The following is a 25,125-nucleotide window of genomic DNA, read 5'->3' on the forward strand; positions in this document are numbered from 1 at the left end:
ACCTAGAGGGGACAAAGGTTGTGTCCTAATGCTCCGATTCCTACCTACAATCTGGTGCTAGGATTGGCACTTTGATGTGTATTCGTTCTCTTTTTGACATTCAATCTTGAATTTGGCAGAGCGGGATTTAGAAATTATTTATTTTTGCATACAGTTATCAAACCATACAATGCGTACAAAAATCATATACTAGATGGTGCCCCAAAATGCACAAATTGGTGAAACTAACATGCAAATATACAGTATGCTGCTTGTAGGGGGGAGTGTATGCTTGTTGATTTGTACAGATCAATTATTTGCGTATTGGTACACAGGTTTTACTCTTGTTGAATATAACATGTGAACGCCCCAGTCTGTGTAAGATGTGGTATGTAGCTGAAGGAAGCAGAAGGAGCTGATATATGACCCTTTGTCTTGTGTGATAGATTCCCCCCCCCCCCGTCTTCACCTAAATGATTTGTGGTGGGGAGGAAATGGGTTGGAGAAACAATGACACATACAAAAAGAAGCAGAAAAACAAATAAATGATGGAGGGTAAAAGATAAGGCAGAAAATAGTGTGAATAAAGTCTTAGAGAAAAGAGGCCGGTAGGCTGAGGAGGATTAAGAATGAGGACATGTATTCATAAACTGGAATTGTGAAATGAACATTCTGAGACCGTGAACATATGAGAAGACAAGATTAGGAAGAGAAAGAAAGAAAATGGAAACAAAGGAGAGAGGGTGGGAGGAGAAGCTGCTCCAATTGTGCCTGGTTTGTTTAGGCATTAAAACCAGCTAAGTCTACATTATTTTTTAGGCTTTCTCTTTCGAGAAGGCTGAAAAAGAGAATGATCTTCCAGTTGACTTTATTTTCCTTCACACACAAACACACACAGACAGCACAAAAGAGCTCAGGGTGGGTGGGGAGTTAAGCCAGTGGATATTACTACTACTACTACTACTAAAAGGAGACAGGACCAGATTCAAGCATCAGGGGCTGAAATCCGTGTGATCCTCAAGTTCATAGCAATTTCCCCAGGAGACTGTATCATATTCCAGCAAGCTGGAGGATGGCTGGAGGTTGCTATAGCAACAGAAGGCCTGAAAGATTGACTCAGAGTAGCAACAGGCCAGTGAAGCAGCCTAAGTAGGATTTATAGCACATTATAGTGTGAAAAGCAGGAGAAAATTACTGTAAAGGCAGGAATTATAGCACAACAGAACATATCACCTCTGAAATCCATCTTGTTAATTAAAACAGCAACTCTGTGGTAGAGTGCACAATCAGACTGTAAATTTTAATGGGGGATGTTATCGATACTGCCTGATGAAGGGAGGAGTTTCTTAGGCTATGGCATCTCTGTCTAGTTCCATAGCAAGTGCCCATCTCATACTTTCAGAAATTTCTTGCATTTCAGCAGTCATTCAAAGGTCATTTTGACCATTGCTGCTGACCTAGACATCACTATGGTTTGCCATGAAGGGAATGAGCAAAAGTGAACCATGTGGTTTATATGCTCCTCCATTTTCTGGTATGACTTTCTGGTGGAGCCAAGCAGATCTGGGCAGAGGAACACCTGCTGTATCCAAACCTCCTCTAGCACAGCAGATCAGGGGTTTGGACTGCTCTGTTAGGCATGATGAAGACATAGCACATTTAAGCACTAAATTTTTTTGGATAAATGAAGATTTGATTCAAGTGTTTAGCATCAAAAGTGACGCCACTAAAGTTACTTCCATTCCCATTTCACAGTCAAGATCAACTTTGTTACAAGAGACTGATAGCACAGTCATAGTATGGTTTGGCTCCAGCTCATGTACTCTACAAATCCTATGCACACTTTTCTAGGATTAAATCCCTTGAACACAATGGAGCTTTGAAGCAAATGTGCATAGGATTATTCACACTTTTGTACACCACCCTGGAATCTTTTTGACAAAGAAATAAACGTTCCAGGGTATCTGGATTTTGCTGATGGCCTAACTCTTCAAATTGACAAGCTAAATCAGTATGCAAGCAAATACTAAGGTCCTGTCATGAATTAATAAGGCAGAGCATATGAAGAATGAACAAATTGGAAGACTGTCTGGTACTATATAAATGATGGGGTTAACAATAAAATATGAAATGGCAAGTTTAACGAGAATCTAGTCATTCCCCTGTGTATGAAGCAAAATATCAGCACGCCGTTTCTATCAAGTCACCAGCAGAAAAACCACAGAGGATATCTGTACAATCTTGTACTGGTAAGAAATGGAAAACAATTATCTAAGAGAAAATTAACACTTCCCATAAGGATGTGATGGCTGTAGAGAATGTCCAGAGCTATAGGTGCCCCTGAGGAATAACTGTAATTGAATGAAGTAACTCTCGGAATAAGCATTGACCCCTTAACCTTGTTTAAGAGCTAGCATTCCTGTTGGATTCCAGAGATATTGTGAACTTCTGTGGTGAATCTGGATTTGTTTGAGCTGATTTTGCCAAGGAATACAGGAGGAATCACTGTACAGCAGATTCTTAATCCATTTCAGATCCTATATTGTACTAAGCCGCCCACACAATGACCTCAAGGCCTTGTGAATGTTTCATTTATGTCCCATGTAACCAGGTGACCCTGACTGGTATATTTGGCTTTTCCTAGGGTCTAGTCAACAGATCTCTGGATAAGTCTATGGAGTCCAAGCTGATTCAGTGGATTCTCAAAAAAACCAAAACAAAACCCAATTTGTGCTGGAATTAGGTGTAACTGCAGTTTGGGACTAGATTGTTATTGTTTTCAAAATAGTCTAAGCATCTCAGAAATTTACTGAGTATGAAGTAAATGTTGTGCCAAGGTATTATATGGCTCAGAAAAGGTGAGATAGCTGGTGTAGTGGAACCAGAATAACAGTTCAATAACAGTAGGACAATCTGAATACCTCAGACTACTTCAGACTATTTATCAGTCCTGTTGTTTGTGCAATTGGCAGGCAAAGAGTGGACTTTTTATGCTTGCTAGGACTGGCTTCGGCTTCACAAGCTACCATATAGGGTATACATTCTGTCTCACCAAAATATCAGAGGAATGAAATGCATATATACTGCACTTTATAATTACAGGGTTTTTTTGTTTTTGTTTTAAAGTAAGACGTATTAGAGATACCAAAATATCCATCCCATTTTTTTTACAATAAACAAGGAAAATGCGTTAGAAGGAAGGAAGGAAGGAAGGAACTCTGTGAACTGCAGTTTAACTTGCATTTTTGGTTCAATGCATATCATGTTTAAGTCTACCCTGATCTCTCATTACATAAGAATGCCAAAGAAGGTGGCTTTGGACATTCCATTGAGAGTAACGTGCCTGCACTCCTTTTGCTATTGATTTGAGGACTCATTTCAGTACTGTTTAGACTCCCCATTCCATTGTTATGTGGTTTCTCTTGCTAGCCACATGAGTACAAATGCATTTCCTAGAGGTCTTTGAACTGCAGATACTCATTGTTTGCTGAAATAGCTCTGGAGTGTGGCCAGTAAAGAAGGCGCTGTGCAAACCCTGGTAATCACACTTATTTAATTGGTTGCATTTTACGCTAGGATCTGCAATCAACTGCCTGCTTTGGTCTGACTTCCTTAACAGTATGTTTTCTGTTGTGTAATTCCCAAAAGATTTAAGAAACCTGACCTCTCATTAACCTGATAATTGAGGCTTCGGTCATGGAATAAATACTACCAGGATTCTCTTCTTCATAAACCACATTGGAATGGTTTTTCCACTACCCTCATTCATGAAAACTAAATTTTCACATGGGGAAATTCCTTCTATAATCTATATGGGATTTCACTGTCCTGCTAACATATAGATTGTACCTCAAAACTTGCTAGGTCAGACTATGGTTCATTGTACATACATATCAGTTTTCTGCTAGGAAAATGTAAACCTGTTTTCTGTGGAAAGGCAATCTCTGATCAGCTTGCAAATGTTTCTTTTGACATTTAGATAAACAATTTAAAATGAAAAACTGTCCCGATTAGACTTCTTCACTATCAGGTCAGTTATTTTTTAACATCATCAACCTTATATCATACCTTATGTACCTTATACAAACACACGCTCAGTCTTATATAAATGTACACACCCTCATCACATTATATCATTTCCCTGATTTCCTGAAATGTGCTCACTGGCACACACAAACATATACCATAAATGACCTTCTGGATGGCTATAAACTATTACAAATATGGATTTTATTTTATGTCATAAAATCTAAATACCACTTGATTGTAAGAAAAAAACTAAAAGCAGCTGATTGGCCACCAATGCAAAACTGACTCAATGGACCAGCATCATGCTAATGATTAGCTGTATATTCAGCATGTGTTAATGCACCCCTTAAGGAATCGTTCACTTGTCAGTTCAAAAGCTATGTATGCATTGGAATGAACTGTATCCAAACATGGAGTTTTGCTGATTGGTTTTGCATTCCCACTGTTGAAGATTGCCTGCTTATTTGTCAGTGGGAAATGTGGCATCAAAACCATGTAACCCAATTCTCAACATGCATGCAATTTTCCTTTGCATTAACCACATGTTCCAAACACCTGGATTTGGGGTCAGTACTTTTTCCATGAGAGCAGAGCAGAATTTTCAGAATATTCTCTGTGTGTGTGTGTGTTGGTTGGTTCTTTCCTTCCACTGTTGGTTCCATGGCAGTAAAAGGTGCAGGTGGCAGAAATCCTAGGTGAGGAAGGAGGCGTGAGCAGAGAAAATGAAAATCAGCACCCCTCTCCTTATTAATGAATTGCAACCCTAATCGGTAACTATTTATAAATGCCAATCCCAGTACAGTGTCTGGCTTGTTGCGTGGACAGAGGCAATTCACTTAACCTTTCTGAGTAGGCATAATGACATGGCTTTCTCACAGGGGTATTGTGAAGATTAGTTAATTAATGTTTGTACCAAGTGCTAAATGTGAATTTAATTTGTAGCTATTAAAGTTCCCAATGGTACTGGTCACAGGAGCAAGGTATACAGTCCCAGCACTGTAAATTTCACCTTTTATCATAACACTATGCTGTTTTCCAAAACCTTATACTGTCCTAGTTGTTGGATTTCTATTCCTTTCACTGTGCAGATATGTAGGATTGGTTCATCACATGTCTGTGTTATGCATTCCGGCACCGACTTTTGGAATCACGGGAGCGGATGTTTGCTGTACTGTGTTTCCGTTTGTTTTTGCTTTCACTTCAGACTTCTCTCCAAGGAAGACCAGAGAGAGGAGACATGTTTTCTTTTGTTCTGCCTTATGCTTAATAAAGTAGCTTTCGTGCTTACAACCTTAGCCTCAGTGTAGGAATAGTGGTCTGGGATATTAAAGCTTCCTAGACTTCCCTGGGATCTTCACATGATAGGCGCTATACAAATTTAATTAATTTGATAATAATGATGACATTGTTGTTGATGATGTTGATAAAACAATGGAAACCAAGGGGAATGTTCAGACCAACTCATCCAAATGCACACCACTCAGATTTCATAAATATGTACATGGTTAAGTCAAACCAGGAGCTCTCACACTCCCTAAGTCACAAATAGCAACCAAATGTTTTCGCAGATAATAACGACAAACTTAAAACTCACTCTAAGCAAGCATCAATTGTCCTAGATGTGGGAACAGGCAAACCAAAAGGTACCTTTCGCAGCTACAGAAGCACTATATGAGCTACCTTTCTGTGGACATGTTTCATGGTGCTGTAGTAACATTTAAAAGTCTAGAGGCACGTGAGGCCAGTCACATGGCTTTTTAGCATGGGATTCTTGTGCCCCACTTGCACAATTCAGAGGGGGCCGCGAACCAGGCAGCCCCATAGAGATCCCCCTCTACGGTGGGGGCTGGAGAGCACAGAGAGTGCAGAGCACCCTCCGTGTCCCGCCCCTGCCTGGCACACGAGTGCCTGCCCGGTGGCACACACTGGCCCCAGGCGCTGGCAAATAGCGTTCTGCCCCTGATTCCCTTGATGGCATCTATTTTCTGCTTCGGGATCTGCACAACCGACTTCACCTCTTTGGTTACAGGCTTATAAATGCTCCATCATTCGGGGTTGGGGTTCCATCTCTCTTTTTCAGAAGACCTTTTGCAACTGTGTCTATTTCCAGAGGGTCTGTCATTCATTTATTCATGCATTTATTAAACTTTTCTAATAAAATCCAGAAGATTTGGGCATGGCCTTTTCTCAGAAGGGTAGGTGGTGGAATAGCTTTCTGACCTTTATTATAATGAAAGCATAATAAGAATCAAAGCATGTTTATGGAGCTGGTAACAACATAATATTCCCATCTCTGCTCCCCTTATATCCCTTAATTACTTTTTTGCCCATTTTAAACAGTTCTCCATTCTACTCCCCCTTTCTGTTTTTCCAAATTGTTCTTCCTCCTGTATTAAAAAGCAAGGCTGTTCTTTCCAAAGCAGCGATCCAGTTCTTCCTAGCAGGTTCCCGCAGCAGCTGATGCTCAGTGGTAGCAGCAATGCCTGGAGGAGCATCACTTGGATAGGTTCATTTGTTTCCCATTGAGGTCAGTCTGGTGAAGAAATGCCTAATTGCAACATCCTAGGGCTCTGCATTAGCTACAACTAGCAGAAGAGGAAGAATGCTTTCATTTAGCTACCCTTTGTACTCTTAATTTCCGTTAATAGAGCCTGTAATGGAGTGACTGGGAGTCACAGAGGTAGTACAAAGCGCAGTATTTTATTTTGCTACCAGCTATCTTGCATTTATGCATGTGGAGGGCAAGTATTCTGCAAGAGGGGAGAGGAAGGAATTGAATACCTAAACCCGAGGACTTGCACTTCAAGAGTGCCAGGCAAATTAGAATCTTCAATATCTGAGGCTGTTCTCTGAAGAAAGACTTCATTAACTGAAATGGATCTGAAGCATCCGTTCAAAGACTGTGAGCTGAATACCAAAGAGCGCAAAAGCGAAATAACGGCTTGATGAGTGCAAGGCAATGAGTGTTTTCTTCTGAGACAATGCCCAGAGCCTCATCCCAGCTATTGTACTTACTCCTCACCCTCTGCATTAGCACTGAGGTTGGGATGACTCTTCTCCAGCAGAAATAGTCCCTAGTACAGAAGAAATGGGACGCTGGTGGCGCTGTGCTCTAAACCACAGAGCCTAGGGCTTGCCGATCAGAAGGTCGGCGGTTCAAATCCCCGCTACGAGGTGAGCTCCCATTGCTCAGTCCCTGCTCCTGCCAACCTAGCAGTTTGAAAGCACGTCAAAGCGCAAGTAGATAAATAGGTACTGCTCCGGCGGGAAGGTAAACGGCGTTTCCGTGTGCTGCTCTGGTTCACCAGAAGCAGCTTAGTCATGCTGGCCACATGATCCAGAAGCTGTACACCGGCTCCCTTGGCCAATAGAGCCAGATGAGCGCCGCAACCCCAGAGTCATCTGCGACTGGACCTAATGGTCAGGGGTCCCTTTACCTTTACCTTTACAGAAGAAATACTAGGAGAAACTGCAAGGTTTTCCTATCAGAGGCAATCAGAAAAGCAGAGAACACCTCTTTTGCCTTATATTCCAGTTATTTTACCCCATCCTGGCCCTCAGGACATTTTTTGCACAGGTAATAACTTGGATATAGTATGGAGAGTTTCTGTTCACTTAAAAGCTGGCGAAATGTCACTGCTTTTTTCTCTCCCCCTTCATACGATACCTTCTAGTGCAGGAGTCATCAGTATGGTGCACCTGCATACAATTGTGCCCATGAACTCTTCCCCTGCTGCTCACAAAGCTCCTGCCCCCCCCCCCCCAAATGAGGTCAGTTAGTTTTTTCTTCCCTGAAAAGTCCATAGAGTTGAAAGAGGAATTAGGAAGGAACACCACTCCTCCAACTTCCTACTTTTCAGCTCTGTGCATCTTAAAGGCTCACATATTAATTTTGTTGGCTTTCATTCAGATCCCTTGGACAAGTGAAGTGTGTGTCTGTACACTTTCACGCTTTCTGTCTTTCTGTTAGGGAGTGGCTGATCCAGGAGAGGGCAGAGAGAGGTGATTAGAGGGGGTGGCACCCACGATCCTCATTCAAAAATCCAAATGTGCCCACAGACCTAAAACAGTTAGCAATCTCTGCACTAGTGTCACTGGAGAGAGAACCACATGGAGATAGTGAAGAATGAACTGGCAGGAAGAACAATAATAATGAATAACATTAGCATTCTATACAGTGCTTCAGAAAGAGTTCAAAGCATTTCACATGCATGACCTCAGTAATCCATGGAACATCTTCATAAGGAGGCTAGCATAGTTATCTCTTGCTGCAGATTGCAGGGGGTCGGGATAGCTCAGCAAAGGCTGAGATAGTAGCTTGCCTAAGGGCAGCTAGTGAATTCTTGGCAGAGGCAAGATCTGAACCCGAGATGTCCTGGCTCATCTCATTCACCAGCGCACAAATCATGGGAAGAAAAGGCAGGAGGTGTGTGTGCTAATGACATTCAGAAGCTCAACTCCATGATCCTATAAGCCCATCATGACCCTCATAGGCTTCTCTCCTTTCAGCGCTAAGGAAATTCCACCCCCCCCCCATGCATTTGTGCAGTGCTGGTGGTAAAATATGACATGGCATTGTTAATCTGTTTTTCATATGTGTACATGATTTTATTACCTTTTTTCTATTTCGGTTTCAAATGTTATGCAATGTTACTGTTTATGTATATACCACCTTCTGGCCCAAAAAGCCCCCCAAGACAGCTCACAAAAATAACACACAAATTTGAATACAGAAAGTGCATATAGAGGAATCCTCACTTACAGGGGGCTTCCATTCCCGGCTTCTGCCGCCCCACCCCATTCCACCCTGTTCTGCCCCTGCCCCTTTTGGTGCCAAAATGGCACGCATCAGCAGTAACCTGCAGGCTACTCACATGCAAGTGAGGAGGTGCCGGTATTATAAAAACTAAGTATGAAAAAAATCTTAACATTTAAAAACTATATTTAAAATGGAATGCATTCAGTGCTTTTTTTCTGGGGGGATGCAGGGGTAAGCACACCCCTAAACATTTTGTGAATCTAAGTTTGGCCTCATTGAGGGGCAGTATTTCAATATGAGTAGGAAAATGAGAGTACCCCTAAACATTTTTTTTTTTAAGAAAAAAAGCACTGAGTACATTCATATTCTTGCTCAAAAGGCAAAGGGGCTGTTAGAGAGAGCCAGAGTAAATACTTAGACAGCAGGTCCTCTTTATAAGGGTCTCAAGCAGGGGGCAAGGCAGTGGAAAAGCTTGCCTTGGTGGTTCCAGCAGTCTCTCTTCTGTAGCAAATCATTTTGGGACTTCTTTTTCTTTTAGTTGGAAGTAATGTGTGCATTTAATAAACCTGTACCCAAATACAGGAGCTAATGGGACATGACAAAATTCCTCTGCAATTTCCACGATCATGGTGACAATCTTTGGAACTCCTACAGTTGTGGATGTTTCAGCAGAGTTTTGAAAAAAATCACTAATGAAAAATTCACTAATGGTTTTTGGGTTGAGGGGTGAAGAGGAGAAGAGTGGTGTGGCATCACTTGCTCTTCACTGCTTTAGAAAGTGGCACGTTTTGGCAAAGAATCAGGATGCTCCCAACACCCAATACAATGGCATCTTTGGGGACACGCTTTGTGTCTCAGACCTGCTCTAGACAATTTTTGCTGTCTTGTTTGTAGGGAGGGGAACCCCTGCCACTTTCAACAAAGAACAACAGCTTGTTGCAATTTAGGCCATTGGGAAGCCTCTTACTAATCCCGCTATAGGACTGTTAGCCTAAGAAAGGAATGTTTGAAAGGGAAACATGATAATGGCATATCTGAACGCGGTTGCACAGAATCAAGGGGCTGGCAGGGAACGGGAGTGGAAGGTTATCTAGCCCAACTCCTTGTGCTGAGGCAATCCTCTCCATATGCAGACACTCTTAATGGATTAGAACCTGTTATCCAGTGCTGCATGCAAGGGGCAGAATATGGACCAGGAGACACAATACCAGAGTTACCCAGGGATAAGGCTTAAGTGAAGTTAAATACAGCCAGATGCCGCAAATATGTAGCAGCCGTGGAGGAAACACAAATGCTGATTGTGGTGCAATTTAAATAGCTTTAAATTGCGAGAAGAAAAATAGCAGAATGCAATTCAGCTGTCATTGCAGTCAGAGGCAAAACTCACAAGGATTTTAACGGTGGTAGATTGCATCTTTAGATTTAATAATAGGGACACTTTTTAACCTTTCAGCACAATGGGGGGGGGGATTCCAAGGAAGGATATGGAAAGCCTGTCGCAGGATCTTTTTTTACAATTACAATTTGGACCAACGTACAGCAAGTGTTTTTTTCAGTATGAAATTGGATTTCTTTGGGGAGAGGATAAAGCACATGCATGGAATGAGTGGTAGAGATGGATAAAGGGCCAGAGCTCAGCAGCAAGGTACATGTTTTGCATGAGGAAGACCCCAGGTTCAATCTCTAACACCTTGAGTGAAAATATTACAAGCAGGTGCTGGGAAATATAGCTATACCTGAGGACTTAGAAAGCACTGCCAGCCAGCAAGATGGTGACTAGCAGTGCTTTCTAAGGCCTAGTATAAGGTATGAGGTGGCAAACTTGGGGGCTCCACTGTATGGTTATCTCCCTGCAGGTAGAAAACAAACTAGCACAAGTATTGGACAATAGTCTGTCCCCCTGGTGTGCTCATTATTTTTCTTGTTTGTCAGTTTGTTTTTATTTAACATGATACCACTCTCCCAGACCCACAGCCTGGAGTGATTCTACCAACTGGTTTTTCTGTGTATGCACATAAGATCAGGTCAGATGCATATCTGGATCAGGTCAGATGCACATCTACTCCAGGATCCTGCACTCACAGTGGCCATCCTGGTGCCTGGGGAAGCCCACGAGCAGGACCTGAGTACAACAGCACCCTGTCCAATTGCAATTCCCATCAACTGATTTTCAGGGGCACACTCTTTTTGATAAGGGAGCTACCAGGTAGCCAAGGATAGCCCTATCTTCTGTGATTGTGTCTTATCCCCCTTTAAAGCCATTCAAGTGGGTGCCCAGTACTACATCTTCTGATAGTGAATTCAGTTGTTTTATCTGTGTGTTTTTATGGAGAAATGCCTACTTTTGCCAGTCCTGAGTATTCCAAAATTCATGTTTGGCATGGATGTAATGCTAAGCCAAACCATGGCTTAGCTCTTGGTAGGGTGGCAATAGCAGGGCCAGAGGAGGCACAAAATGGCCACGATTTCCCCCTGAGAATACCTACCCACATGCTTGTGTGTTTGGCTTGCTGTTAAGATGCAAACCAGATCCATGAATTGGTTCATTTAGCTGGGTGGTCTCTACTCTGGTTGACAGCAGTAGCTTCAACTTCTCCATTTAACCAGAAATGTCAAGGTTTCATCCTGAGAGCTTCTGTATGCAAAATGTGTGTGCTGCCACTAAGCACATATGACCCTCCCAATTTGATCAAGGTGCTCATCAGCATCATCATTGGGATGACACAATTGGCCATGACAAAGCAATGCCTTCTTTTCAACCCAAATTTAAAGTGGACTGGCTGCCAAGCAAACAGCCCTGAAGTGACAAATTGGAAGACCAGCAGTGCCTAATGAAACTGAGGGGCAGTGAAGAGGCAGATGCAATAGATAGTGCATTTGTGTCTAGGAGACACAAATTAATTCCTTTACTGCTGCCCACGAAACATTCTCTTTCAACATCCATCAAGGCAATTTAGGAATGAGCTTTCATGAAAATATCTACCCCCACCAGGATTCTGATTGTGAGATTGTGGGTAGCAATTTGTTTTAATGACTGATTTTGCTAATGCTGAGTTGCCTCCTGGAAACCTAGATGATATCGTTATGCATGGAAAGTAAATTTGTTAGGATTAGTGGAAAGATAGGAATCAATGTTGGGGGAAAGTAGGTGTTCAGCAAGTTCCCAAACCGCTTCCCTGACATGCTGCAGGTACTAAATAGTAGGGGGAAAAAACAGCCTGCATTCCAAGTTGACTTCATTTCTTCATTATCTGCCATATGGTGTGTTTCGATTAGGTCATTGCTTACCTCCAGCTATGATGGCAGGTGCTTCTTCTGCAAGGGGCTTCAAAAAGACTCCAACTGTAAATCAGCTTCTAAATAAGATGTGACGTACTGTGCAGAAGAATCCATAATTGTGTTGGACGTTCATATTATTAATATTAATATTATCTTCACCGCACATTTCTATAAGGAAAACACACACACATGCAGCTAACAACAATAACAGAGCTCTACAACAACACAGAATGGCACATAAGTAAGCAAAATATCATGCAAAAACAGCATGAACCAAACAGTTAACTCTCCCCCACCATACACACAAAATTGTAGAACATAGGCAGTGTTTTCCCTGAAAGCACTTTGAAATAACTTAAGTTGTAATTGCTAAGCTGTGATGATGTGGACTAACTCCTTTTGCTCTTCCATCATCATGAACCACAGTCATCATCCCAATTGTGTAGCATAGACCTACATGGAGCCCTACAGAGTCAACAGGAACTTGCCCCAAGGCACTTACAATCTACTTGTATGACAGAGTGTGGCTTATTCGTTATTACCTCCTGCAATTCAAGTGGGAGTATGTCTAAGTAACAATGTTGAGCGCTGAGATGTTAGTAAGCAAACATTTGCATATATGTATATGTATTTTGTTTTGTTTTTTGCTCAGTGATTTGTTTTTTTATTAAGCAGTCTTTAGTTAATGAGCCAAGCTGAAAAACTCTGCAGTTGTACTCAATGTGATCGTTAGATATGAAAGAGACATGCATGTTAATTCAGAGCAGTAAGTCCCATAGTATTCAGCAAGGCTTACTCCCAGGTAAATGTGCACAGGATTGCACACCATTGTTGAAAGCCTGTTGATGCCAATTTTGGTCAAAAGACAGTCTTTAAATTTAAATAATAGAATATAAATTCTGCTGGTATTAAACAACAGCTTGTGTTTATGTAGTACATTCAAAATGCTAGAAGCTCTTTACATTATCTCAGTCCTTGAACAATCTTGTAAGCGAGGCCAATATTATTATATTGATAATGGAGACTACAGCAGTGCTAAGCCTGAGAAAGGGGGCCAGGCTGCCTAATGAGTTTATACCATGTGTGTTTTTGCATTTGGTACAATAACAAAGCAACACAGCTTCAAGCAACAAAAAGCAAGCTGTTGGATTCCTTAAAAACGGAATTCCCGGGCTTCTGTGGGAACTTGTAGGCTTCTACAGATAATCCCAGGCTGCAATTCTTGCGGATGTGGCTACTGGCACATTCTCATGCACATCAGTTTGTCCTACATTTATCTCCAGCTTGAAAGTAGGGGTAGGGATGCAGGTGGCGCTGTGGGTTAAACCACAGAGCCTAGGACGTGTCAATCAGAAGGTGGGCAGTTCGAATCCCCGCGACGGGGTGAGCTCCCGTTGCTCGGTCCTTGCTTCTGCCAACCTAGCAGTTTGAAAGCACGTCAAAGTGCAAGTAGATAAATAGGTACTGCTCCTGCAGGAAGGTAAATGGTGTTTCCGTGCGCTGCTCTGGTTCATCAGAAGTGGCTTAGTCATGCCAGCCACATGACCCAGAAGCTGTTCACCGGCTCCCTCGGCCAATAAAGTGAGATGAGCGCCGCAACCCCAGAGTCAGTCATGACTGGACCTAATGGTCAGGGGTCCCTTTACCTTTACCTGAAAGTGGGGGAAAATGGGGGCTGGGGTGTCCATACAATACTATATGGCCAGGAAATGCAGAGGTGAGAAAACTTGACATTTACATAATTTTACATTTATGTCTATAGATTTCTACTTTTGCTATTGTTCCTACCCCCAATACTAATTTGTACAAACACTTACTGCAGGAGTCCAGTGGCCAATTGTATCCCCTCAACTTTTCTGTTTGGCCTTTGGGACTGTTCCCAGACCACCCCTGTCCCGCAGGCTGTTCCCTCCTTGAGTGCTCCTCCTGCCTGGCTGGAATAGGTCCTTGAGTCATTTAACTTGCATACGTGCCTGGATAGTGGGGTGAGTGCAGAAGCCTCAGACTTCTACATGACTGGAACATAACGCACTATACAAACAGAAGGGAGGAATTCAACGTCATGCTAAGAAGGTGGTCATTCTGTCAGAGCAAACGTTTCAGTTTGCCAGACAGAACGATCTCCTCTACACAAGCGGAAGTCCTTCCACAGGGCTTCTGCTGATGGGAGTCATTCATCATATCCCACACAATGAGTCACATGCATTTTTCCATCCACATTTCCATCTGGTCCTCTCCATCAATGGTACATGGCTTCTGAAAGGTACAATGCAGCCCTCAAATTGAAAATGGTCCCTCCCCGCACCCCTGCCTTAGTGCGAGCTTTGAACTGATCTCTTGCTTATTTGTTCATGAACCAAAAGTGACCCAGCAGAGTAGATCCCAACCAGCCTGTTTCTTTTCCTTTGAGGAAAGTGCTTTGCATGTTGCTCTGGCTTCCATTTGGTGCTTTGACATTAAAGAGCAAGAGGGAAAGACCAGGAAAGCACCCAATCATCAGGACAGTTAGAGTCAAGCGATATTTTCTAGGCAGCTGTCGATAGAGTGTGCATGAGATTATTATTGTTTGCAGAGGCTTTATTGATTTTGGCTTTGTTCAAGCCCAGAAATCTGTTTACAGCAGCCTATAAAAAGAGTGGATACTTCTTTTACTGAAGGTTAACATGCTGTGTTTATTTAATTGAATGGAAATGGCTTTTATGTTGTTTAAATGTCATTGTTAATAAATTTTCAAGAGACCCTCGATTCTGCTAGCTGGAGAGAAGGGGGGAGGGGGGAGTCAGAAAACTGTAGCAAAATGCAGTAGACTGATCTCCTTTTCCCCCATTCAGAAATGTAAAAAGAATTAAAGAGAGACCTGATGAGAAGGTTGGCTTTTGGAACAGCAGGCTTCATATGAATTAACATCTCTCTTGGATACATATTTTTTCACTTCCTATCCTTTTTCTCACATTATATTCTAGGAAGCTCCTTTAAAGGTTTTTTTAGGTGGAGGGGAAATGAGCTTGTATTTCAGACAGGAATATTATGACTCCTAGGGAATGGTCTTGAGGCACATGAAACAGCTTCCTTGCTGAAGCGAAGCTGGGGTGGGCCACATTTGCACCATACATTTAAAGCAGTATCATAGCATCTGAAGCAGACAAGCTTTCTCCCAAAGAATTCCATGAGCTGTAGTTTCTTAAGGGCACTGAGAATTGTTAGGAAATGTAACTATGCTAAGACACTAAGATTATGATGAATCTAAAATATGACAGAGGGAAGGAATTTACTGTCAGAATATAAGATCTGGAATACAGAGAGGGAAGGTCTGGGGAAGTCGCAGAAACAAGTTAATGTAAAGAATATAAGGAGACAATGATTGTTTTTAATATTTTTATTTCTTTTTCTTTTTAATATCTTTTGTTGTATGGTGTTTACATGTTGTTGTATTGTCCTTTTTGTATTGTTTGTTTATTTGTATTGTGTTCTTTTTGCTGTTTATTGATTGTAAAACCTAATAAAATATTATATATATATTTAAAAAAGAGAATTGTTAGGAGACTCCTGTTCTTCTCCCAGAGCTACAGCTCCCAAAGTGGTCTAACAATCAATCCCTTTTCACAGGGAACTCCCAGAACTGTGGCTCTGTGAGGGGAGAAAGTGTCTTCTAGCAAATCCCAGCAGCCTTAACCAACTACAGCTCCCAGAATTATTTGAGGGCAGCCTTGACTGTTACAAGTGATAAGTGTAAATGTGCCATGGCCATTTTCATTACTGGCAGCCAAGAGATGGGCTCCATTATGTTAGAGATGGGGAACAAATTTAGTTCAATTTTCAATGCAAAATTACTCAATTTACACTTCCCCAAAAAATATTCTGTATGCAGAGGAGCAATGGCCCCGACCTGGTGGAACACTCTGTCACAAGAGACTAGAACCCTGTGGGACTTGACATCTTTCCGCAGGGCCTGCAAGACAAAGCTGTTCTGCCTGGCCTTTGGTTTGGACTCAGTCTGACCCTTATGGTTCCCTCCTCTTATGGTTTTGATCTATGGGCTACTTTTAAAATGAGGCTGCATTTTAAATTGCAGTTTAACCTGTATTTTAAATTGGTTTCCCCCCCCCCATTATGTTTTTACTGTAATTTTACTGGTGTTAGCCACCCTGAGCCCGGCTCTGGCCAGGGAGGGCGGGGTATAAATAAAATTTATTATTATTATTTATTATTATTATTATTATTTATGCACCTCTCCCTGAAACAAGTGCAGCTGTGACCGAGATACAAGCTGCTTATTTATTTATTTACCTAGACACTGGCAAATTCTTAGTTATCTAATTAAGGGAATTATTCACTACTAGGGAGATGCTGTTAATGACATCCATGCCACTTTTAGTGTGATATAACAGGGACAAATGAGATGAGTATTCAGGATGACAGTTACAGGTTTTGCAATGTAATGTACACAACCTGTGAAAAAAGGCTCAGTGAGAAAATGTAGTAATCAGAGCAGCTTATTACATACATTCCAAATGCCCTGGAAAAAAATAGGACAGCCTGTTTCGTTGTGCGAAATTGTGATGGCCATTTCGGTCCTGTGGTCATTTGCACTCTTGCACTGCGTTCTCACCCCAAGAAGTACTTATTCGGGGCTGTAATTTCGTGCAGTGCCCAAAATGTGCATTTTGGGGCACCCTGCAAGATCTTGCCCTACCATAAGTACTTTTTTGGGGTGAGAGCAAGGTGCTGGTCACGTGACCTGCCTGGGAGCACATCCCAGAAGATGCCCGTCCCAGTTTTGGGTCTGAAAAAGTTAGATGGTATGTTCCTAGGCAGGTGAAACACCTGGAAATTCCTTGAACAAGACTTAGGGCTCATTCATACTTAAGCTTGTCCCGTGCCTAGAAAGCACGAGTCCAAGTTGTTTGCCAGTTGCCCTGTGCTTTCTCCGCATGGGTCTGAGCAGTTTACTGTTTGACACACTACTTTCCTTGGGAAAACCTACTCTTTAGTCCTGAATCGGAGCAAATGTCAATCTGTGGAAAATGCAATTTGTGGAAAACCATTGATGAGCAGTCTTTGGGTTCTGTCAGTCATCCAGCCACAAATCCACATCATATAGCCCACTATGATAGCTTTTAAATTTTTTTTGCCCAAGTCTCCATTTTGTTTATTCATTCATTCATTCATAGCATTTTATCCCGCTTTCAGAGGAAAAAAGGCTCCCATATATTCAATAAGAACAAATATCAATGATAAGCTAATGTGATGTTAGATAATTTTATAGCAGAGAAGACTGTAAGAAACCCACATGCAGTATGGAAACTTACTAAGAACAAAGGAAGAGCCCTGCTGGATCAGACCAAAGGCCTATCTAGTTGAGTATTATGTTCTTGCAGTGGCCAACCAGATGCCTATAGGAAGCTCATAATAAGCAGTGTGGGAAGGATCACAGAAGCCTATGAATTTGTGGGCTAATTGCCAATTTCCCCTTCTAATACCAGCCCCCTACATCTCATGGCACGGCAACCTCTGTAGCCCCCTTCCGAACTTGGTATGCCTATCAGTGCAAATGGAGAGTGGGAAAAGCCCTATGTGTGCTATTATCAGCCTACCAGTTTGCCCAATGTGAGGATCAAAATGACCATGCAACTGATTGATGTGTTATAGGGTTGAATTATGGCGTATGATTCTGGAATACATCAGCTGAGCACAAGAATATACGACTGTGCTTTTGTACACCTATGAATCATTCGGCTGTGAATTGTTCAGGGGAACTGTCCAATATACTGGGTCCATGAAATTCTGGAAGAATGATGACATTCCCCCCCCCCCCATCGAAACTTCCAGTTACTGAACAGAATCAACTTTCTCTCCACCACACCCCAGTTTTTATCCTATTAATCCAAGGAAATTTGATGACTGTTAAAAACACATTGGGATTGTGCACTGGAGGTCTGGTGCAAACATTCACATAAATGCAAGCACCCTGTTCAATATCATATGCAAAATAAACCCATTAGATTTCTTTTACAGAAAATGTCTGGATCGAAAAGTGCAACTTTTGAGTGTCCCCCTCCCCAATTAAGTACCAGCTAATTAAATATTCCAGGTCGTTTTGCTGCAGAGCCTTTTATTGTCTTTCCACATATATGTTTTTCTTCATGCACCCTTTCTTTTCCCAAGCCTAGTATTTCAGCTGTGATGTTGTGACAATCATGCCATTTGCAGCAACTAATTCTTATGCAGAGAATACATTTGAACCAGGGGGACTTGACACTGTGCTATCCCATGTGCCACAGTGGAGCACAACTTCAGATTTCCAATTTGAGCAGTAAAAATGATGATTTCATTATTGCAAGGCACTGAACTAAGATGTCAAACACCTTACTTATTTCATCATTCCCCTCTCTTATTTAGTTAGATTTTTTTGTTTCTGTTTTTGGTGGGAGGAGGAAATCAACAAGCTTTGCCTTCCCATGGAATCTGGGCAAGAAAGGAAGTAAAGATTGTGAAGAGCAATCATTCAGCAGACCACTGCGGGTTTAGGTACTTGTAAAGGACTTATTAATATTCCCTTCTGACTTCTCACAGTTTGTGTACGGGAGTCCAACTATTAATTATTAGAGATGATTAATTCTTGCCCAGTCATTATCATGTACGTTACATGCCATTCATTGTTTCAATCTATAAATTACTAGCAGGAGCTCAGAATTTGGTTATGTAGCACGTTCTGAATTTAATTTTCAAATGTGCATTCCAGTCCCTCTCTTCCTCTTTCTCTGCCTCTCTCTCTCACACAGGTGGAATCTAGACACATATTAAAAATGTTGTGAAAATGCTTTTCTTAAAAACGTTTTGAAAAATATATTGAATTTGCCATAGCTCACCATCACCATCTAGTGTCACATTTTTATAATGCATTTTACAACACACTTAAAACGTTTTATTTGCAGCTGTATAGCTGAGTCCACACACTCTCTCTCACACACATCATATAATACTCAGTATCATTGCTAGGTGTAGGTTGCAGTAGAAGTGTGCAGACAGCCTGTAACACCTTTCCTAACAGAGGTCCAGGGGCAGCCAGTGCCATTCCCCCAGATGTTGTTAAACTGCAACTCCCATTAGCCTCAGCTGGCATGACCAATAGGCAGGAATGGTGGGAACTGTAGCTTGCAAAGTTTAGAGGGCATCATGTTGGCTTCCCCTGGAATAGTGTGTTGGTGCTGTCTGCTCTTTGGTTTCACAGATGGTAACAGGGGATATTTAATTACCTAAGAGGAGAGTCATTCTGTGCTCAGACCCTGCCAGGACAGGGGATGGCAAGTCTTACCTGTGCAACCTGTTCCATGGACTAGAATGTAAATCTGCACAATGCAGGCACCATATTCATTGCACATGTTTCATTCAATGAGCGTTGCCAAACCATGATATTTTATTTGCGCTGAATGTGCCAGAGGTGGAAGAAAGTACGGGGGAAGGTTGTAAAAACACACCCATCCCTCTGCTGTGTTGCATCTAGCTGCAGTAGGTCAGCCAATGTCTCTTGGCATCCTGACAAACCATTTCCAAATACCTCCCCCCCCCCCTTGACCAATTATAACTACTTCCTGGCAGTATCTAGAGACAACCAGTACAAATACTTCAAAAATAAACACCCTGAGCATATTTCTGATGAAGGGGGGAATAATACAGGGCTATACAATGGCCACAGCACTGGATAAGCACTAAAATATCCAACTAAAGCAGCAGATCCCCCTACGAGGAAATGCAGGCATGCTATGGTGTTACCAAAGGCTTCCTTTTCATCTAAACTCCATAAAGTAGCTGTGACTATATTTGACCCAATGTGCCAAAGGGGTTGCTTTTAAGACAACCCCCATGTCAATTCTTTTCCTGAATCCTTGATGCTTTAGCAGAGGGAAGAGGAACATGTTGTCATGTTGCAGTGCTCCTTGTGTGTTTATGTAAATGTGTGGATATGTAAATAAAGTAGCTTAGCCAAAATGCTGAGTTGCTGAGGTCTGTTACGCAAACCGGCAAACACTCTATGGATTCCTAAGTGTGCCAGTGTCTGTTGGCATCGGTCGCTGTGATGTTCGGGCTGGAGAAAGCTTTTGAAGCTCCCGAACGAACGACCAGGAGGGAGAGAACATGCCAGTTGGACATGTGTGTCTACCAGGGTCCTACTTGAGTGTAGGACGAGCTCTTGATGACTTCTGGACTACAATCCCAACATCCAGGATGATGGATCATGATGGCTTGAGATGATGGGAATTGGATCCCAACAATATTTAGATAACCACAGGTTCCCCACTGTGACATTAGCACAAGGCAAGCATTGTGTGCCAGTAGATTACAATGCCAGCTACAGATGTGAGAGAATGCCATTCTGATCCCACCTTAGCTAAGGGCTGTCTCTCTGTGATTCTGAAGAATTCACAGATTCAGACTTTTAGAAGACATCTGAAGGCAGCCCTGTTTAGGGAAGCTTTTAATGTTTGATATTTTATTGTGTTTTTAATAGTCTGTTGGGAGCCACCCAGAGTGACTGGGGAAACCCAGCCAGATGGGCGGAGTATAATAATAATAATAATAATAATAATATCACAGAAGAAGTTTCATGGTTCTGTAATGCCACTTTGCACCATAGTCACTGAAGAAGTACCATGATAGAAAAGCAAACTTTGATGCTATGTGCATGTAGGAAATAAATATACAGTGGTACCTCTGGTTACATACGCTTCAGGTTACACACTCCAGTAACCCAGAAATATTTCCTCGGGTTAAGAACTTTGCTTCAGGATAAGAACAGAAATCGGGCTCCAATGGTGCGACAGCAGCAGGAGGCCCCATTAGCTAAAGTGGTGCTTCAAGTTAAGAACAGTTTTAGGTTAAGAACGGACCTCCGTAAAGAATTAAGTACTTAACCTGAGGTACCACTGTATACCGTAGAAAGCAAACATCATTATATGTGTGTGTGTGTGGTTTTTTTAAAGGCCTGGAAACTTATATGCAATTCATTTTGAGGAGATGAACCAGCATTTTCCATCAAGGAGACGTACCATCATATTATCATTGTAGGACATGGAGATGCAGAAAGAACAGCCTCAGCTTATAATACATAGTCAGTTAATGGTGGAGAATTGAGGATGAGAATACGCAACTGCAGGTCCTTGCTCTATTCACACTTTAGCGTCTGGAAGCAGCCCAGCCTGCTGAGTATATGTCTGCACACCGAAGGACTGTGGAGATAATGTTAGGGAAGGAAATGATTAGAAGCAATTTGTTAGCGGAGCACAGTTGCTTTGCAAGTTGTCAACAAGTAATGAAGCAAGGATGCCAATCGACAGGTGGACGTATCTATTCGGTAGGAGGCAGGAGGAAATCAGTTCCAAGTGCAATCGCTCTAATTGAGACTGTGAGGAGATAAATGGGGGAAGTTTGCAACAGCTGGAGTTCACTCTGAAGGGAAACTTTGACCATTCGTTATCATCTCGGGCGGTCTTTTAGTCGTCATGGCGATGCCTCAAGAAGACATCAGCCGGGGGGAGGCGGAGCCACAACCAAATTCAGCAAAAAAAACCTCCCGAGCAATAGGACTGCAGACATACAGAAAAATAAAATTAGAGTGATCCTGATGTGTGTTTTTTAAAAGCATTTTAAGGACCCTGTGTCACAGCTAGATGTTCACTGCATCAAAACAAGAAAGCCTGGGCCTGTATTTTTAAGCTACCAAAAAAGATCACTTTCATGCAGAAAGCCTCTTAAGGATCACACAGTTGTTTGTCCGGTCTTCGTGATGTACATGTGTATACTTTGCCACATATATCCACACAGTGATCAATAAGGCATTCCTGGAGACACTTCAATATATATGTCCACAAATGCATGACAAAGTCTTGCATGGTAACCCTCAAAAGTAGGCATGGTACAGTGCTCACAGAAGATACTATGGAACAGAAATTTCCCCCTGTAAAAATATAATAGTAAACAACCAATAAGTTGACATATTTTAATGGAGCTCCAGGGCTCATATATGTTATATATATATATATATATATATATATATATATATATATAATGTTGCATAATTTGGTTTATCCTGGTACACTTTTTTTTTTTTTTTAAGGCTTCTATTCAAGCTACCGTACTTTGCCCACATGGGAAGAATGCTACATTATGGTAACTGCAGTGCATTTTAAAAAGAGTACAAAGGCATCTCTTGAAAGATGCCTGTGCAGTGAGCAGCTTTATAGCTCAAACATCCCTTTAACTACTGCTGGGACATCAGTTAAGTAGAGATACAGGCTTGCAGAGGAGAGAACTTTTATTCCCTTGGGAAGCTCTGCTGGATGGCTTTGCTTCATACTTACATTTTAGCTGTGATCAGCATATCTTTGGTCAAGAAGGATTATCACAATGACTATCAAACTGAGGGCTAACTTATACACTTGGCAGAATCAAATAGTAAAACTTTTCCTGGGCTGAATCACTTAAAGGCTGCAGGTGGTGGTGGTGTGGGGTTTGTGTGTTTGAATGCTTCCTCATAAAAATGAGAACAGCAGGGAGGAGGCCTGGCTGACATTCTAGCCTTCTTACTTTCAAGAATATATTTAGCCCCTTTTCTATCTAATTCTGCAGTATGGACAGAGAGTGCATTTTCCAAAATCTTGTACTGACCCAAACTCAGACTTGTATTCTGGTACCAATAGAGTTATTCCAGATTTGGAATAACTCTATTGGGTAAGAGAGATCAGCTCTGGGCCTTTGAATGGGTGGCATCATGGTCTACTGCCATATTATTTTCTGCACGTATACAAATTCAGCATCATCATTTCACTGCCATATCAAAAGAAAGAGGCAAATAGAATAGGAAGTGGGAAGTCTTTGTTTCCGCACAAAGTCAAATACTGCAAACAATCAGCAAAAGAGTCCAAAGAAATGATTGCACCTGAAGAGTTGAATTGCTTCTTTTTAATTGTGTATTATGTATTTCAAAGTTTTCCCCATAGGAAAGTTATTTTTAAAAAGGCAAACAAACTTTTGGACCTTTGTCAAACAGTAGTGAATCATAATACCTGCATTTAGGACAGCACTGAAAGAGAAATGTTTTCTCAGAATATATGCTTGACACTGAACATCCCTTTCAATAGTTAACAGTCTTAAAAGGGAAGGTGCAGCTGTCAGAATGAGACTTTGAAAGGATCTCATTCTCTGTGAGGAAGCAGAAAGGGCTCCCATAGGATCTGTAAACATATTGTATTTGTAATGGCCTTCTACTGTGAAAATCACCTACAGATTGGGAGTGAAATGAGACAAAAAATGAGCAAAGCATTGCTTCCTACAGTCTAAAAGCTTGGTGTTTTGTTCGTGTTCATTGAATTGCAAATCATTAATGATGAGCTGATGCATGCAGTTTCATTGACACCCCTAAAATTCCTGCTGCCCCAAGTGATCTCTTGAATTGCTTTTGCAATAGAGCCAGGCCTGTGCATGGATCCACTTCATCAACTTCTTCCTGCAGACTGACACCTGTTTTGATAAAACTGTAGCAGAGAGAAGACAGGAAGGGACTCTTTTCCATCCCTTCTCTCCCCAAGGGGCCATAGCTTAGTACATGCATGCAGATGCTTAGCACGGAGAAGGGTTTGTGTCTGCCACCTCCATTTTAAAGGATTTCAGGTAGAATGATTGGGAAAGACCTTTCCTGAAAAGGTTCTTCCTCAAAGAAGCCTTCTGCTGATTTCTTTTCCTCCATGTTCCCCTTTTATCAGAATGCAGAATAGTATGGCACTGTCCATACCTTTCTGATTTTTATGTTTTTGCATCTGTGGTGTTCTGTCTACAGCAGTGGGCAGTCCATGCCTGAAATGCCTGTTTTGTTCATGCACAAAACTGCCTCTTTGTCCATGTTTTCCTCTCACTTCCTGTCACACGTCACAGAGCATGCAGGCAGAGCACCAAGCAATTACAGTGGTACCTTGGGTTACATACGCTTCAGGTTACAGACTCCGCTAACCCAGAAATAGTGCTTCAGGTTAAGAACTTTGCTTCAGGATAAGAACAGAAATCGTGCTCCAGCGGCATGGCGGCAGCAGGAGGCCCCATCAGCTAAAGTGGTGCTTCAGGTTAAGAACAGTTTCAGGTTAAGAATGGACCTCCGGAATGAATTAAGTACTTAACCCGAGGTACCACTGTATCTGACCACAGGGAGTGCTTGATGCACAGTTGTACAGTTTGTTCATTTATTGTGCAGCACAAATAGTTGTGTTTACTTGCCGTTAATAATAGCTGAGCTATTTGCGCGCCATCTTCAACCACCTCAGCCCGGGGTGTTTCTTGCAGCACTCTCCTTTCCCCAGTTGTGTGTCAAAGGATGAAGAGTTGGCTTAAGCAATGGCGTCACAAGACCTTGAGCAACATGAGCTGGTAAAGGAGGGGGAATAATTCTTTTGGGTAACAGCAACCCCAGAAGCTGGGAAGTTCACACACTTCCTCACTCCTTCCCACAGCCTTCTTGCTTTTACAAGCTTAACACACTTAACACAACCCTGTGGGTGGCAGTACATGCTTCCCTACCAACTGCACGACAGAAGCACAACAGGGATCTATCCGAGCCTCCCTTGAGATGCCGGTGATTGAACTTGGCACCTGCTGCATGGAAAGCTTGTGTTCTGCCATTGAGCGACCATCATAGCAGAACTTGGATAATCAGGCCCAAAGCACAATTTGGTTTCTGGCGTATGCAGCTGAAGATGCAGCTGCCTTGTCTTAGTAGCGAAAGCTAAGATCAAAATCAATGGGGAGTAGGAAAAGGGGGTTGTTAATCAAGCTACAGGGATCCAGACTGGAGAGGGAAGAAAGCATGTTGGCTACCCCTTATCCCGGGGTTAAGGGGTTCTTCAATGCAAGAGATGAAGGATGGAGAAATATATATATACTTTCGTGTTGCTGAAGCATGTGAGTAGCCTGCGAGAGCAAGAGGTGAATCAATATATTGCATTTGCAGCACACCGAGAGAGAGAAACAGCTTGAAAAGGCATCTGAGGGTTTAGTTTTTCCATCTTATTTGAAATTTGTTTTGGCTCTCTGTG

General features: G+C 42.0%; 1 protein-coding gene and 1 long non-coding RNA gene across 34 annotated transcripts in view; both read left to right on the forward strand.

Annotated features, from left to right (window-relative positions):
• Positions 1-21,669, forward strand: part of LOC310681517 — a 52,665-nt gene extending 30,996 nt beyond the window's left edge. Inside the window, exon 2 of the long non-coding RNA XR_014513370.1 lies at positions 21,028-21,669. This is a non-coding gene — a long non-coding RNA (uncharacterized lncRNA). The remainder of the gene's footprint in view (positions 1-21,027) is intronic.
• Positions 1-25,125, forward strand: part of NRXN3 (neurexin 3) — a 1,187,696-nt gene that overhangs the window by 843,262 nt on the left and 319,309 nt on the right. The gene's annotated exons all lie outside the window — the stretch shown is intronic.

Source organism: Podarcis tiliguerta, assembly GCF_965153285.1.
Source record: "Podarcis tiliguerta genome assembly, chromosome: 1".
NCBI classification, from domain to species: domain Eukaryota; kingdom Metazoa; phylum Chordata; class Lepidosauria; order Squamata; family Lacertidae; genus Podarcis; species Podarcis tiliguerta.